Source organism: Benincasa hispida, chromosome 11 (genome assembly GCF_027475165.1).
Source record: "Benincasa hispida cultivar pf3 chromosome 11, pf3_genome.v1.1, whole genome shotgun sequence".
In the NCBI taxonomy this organism is placed as follows: Eukaryota; Viridiplantae; Streptophyta; class Magnoliopsida; order Cucurbitales; family Cucurbitaceae; genus Benincasa; species Benincasa hispida.
The window spans coordinates 14,762,451-14,763,980 of NC_143488.1; the positions used below are offsets into that span (position 1 = coordinate 14,762,451).

At 42.2% G+C, this 1,530-nt stretch overlaps 1 non-coding gene across 1 annotated transcript; it reads left to right on the forward strand.

The window, feature by feature from the left end:
- Positions 1-264: 264 nt before the first annotated feature.
- On the forward strand, positions 265-371 carry LOC120092253 (small nucleolar RNA R71). Its single transcript, XR_005485963.1, has one exon. It is a non-coding gene; the product is annotated as a small nucleolar RNA R71 (small nucleolar RNA).
- The last annotated feature ends 1,159 nt before the right edge of the window (positions 372-1,530 follow it).

A 1,530-nucleotide genomic window follows, 5' to 3' on the forward strand; every position in this document is an offset into this window, starting at 1 on the left:
GCGATGCCTTGTATCAAACTCATCATCGCAGTCATTTGGTTCTGAAGGGATGTGATGGCCCCATTATTTGCATCATTGTTTCTAATTCTTAATCTTTGATTGCTTTCTCTCCAGTCCTCGTGATTTTTTGAAATGCGATCAAGGATATTCTTGGCCTTCTCATACGTTTTGTCCAGCAGACCTACAGCTACTGCCGCATTGGTAGCGGTCTGCGAAGCAGGGTTCAATCCTTGGTAAAAGATCTCCATTTGTAAGCAGTCTGGTAAGTCATTGTATGGACAGTCTCTTACCAGCCTCTTAAACCTCGCCCAAGCATCACTGAGCGATTCGTCAGTTTCTTGTTCAAAATTGGTTATTAATTTTCTTCTCCTGGCATTCTCAGTTGGTGGGAAATATTTCTTCATAAACTTCTCCACCACTTGTTCCCAAGAAGTAATTTCCCCCGGTTCGAGAGAATACGCCTATTTTCGTGCCTGATCACACAAAGAAAATGGAAACAAAGTTAGTCAAACTTCTTCGATCGAGATATTCGGGAACACAAAAGTGTTGTAGATTTCTATGAAGCTCTGGAGGTGGGCGTGCGGGTCCTCGTCATGCCTTCCTCCGAACTGCCCTGTAGTCTGGATCATCTGCAGCATCACCGGTTTCATTTCAAATCAGGATCCATCAAGAGCACGCCTCATGATTCTTGGAAAGAAATCGTAGAGGTTTGGCGCTGCATAGTCCCGAATGGGCCTATTACGATCGTTTGCCAGTAGGATTGGATTCGCCATGACATTGTTTTCATTTGGTGCTCCGTTTCCAGGCTGCTCCGCCATGTCGTCTTTATCTGGTTGTTGTTGGCGGCAGCTATCTCTTAGTCTTCGTCGAAATGTCCTCTCAATCTTTAGGTCATAATTTGCCAGAGATTGAAAACTGCAAAGAAATCAGAAAAATTACCGTTAGCACACTAAATTTTCGAAGTCCCCGGCAATGGTGCCAAAAACTTGATGCATTATTTTATGTGATGACATAATGGAATGAAATGCAGTGATGGAAATGCATTGAGCAACAAGTTTTCTTAGCAGAATCCATGTATAAATTCCACTGAGTTTCCTGGTAAGTCCAGGGTTGAACTTAGGGACTAAGGAAAACGATATGCGGCGATAATTTTCAAGAAAACTTTGTGGTAACCAGTAAATCAAATATTTGTTTTGGGTTGTTGTTTGCGGTATAAAATAAATGTATGCAACGAATTTGAGAAAAGATCAATTATGCGTTAGATGCACTGAGTATGCAGAGGAACGGGTTGAGAAGGTCTTTAGCTAGTGTTTCTCGGGAATGCATCAAACTATGCTATCATGCTACACTCATGCGACAGCAAATCATTTTCCAATGCAAATGCGGTGCCCCTAGTTCTAGAACACATGTGTTGAATGCGATAATGACCATAGAGCTTATTCCTATGTCTCTACTTTTTTCCTATGCGATGATGCAAGATGCACACAAAGACAAGGTGACCGCACACAATCATATCCTATCTCTAGGATG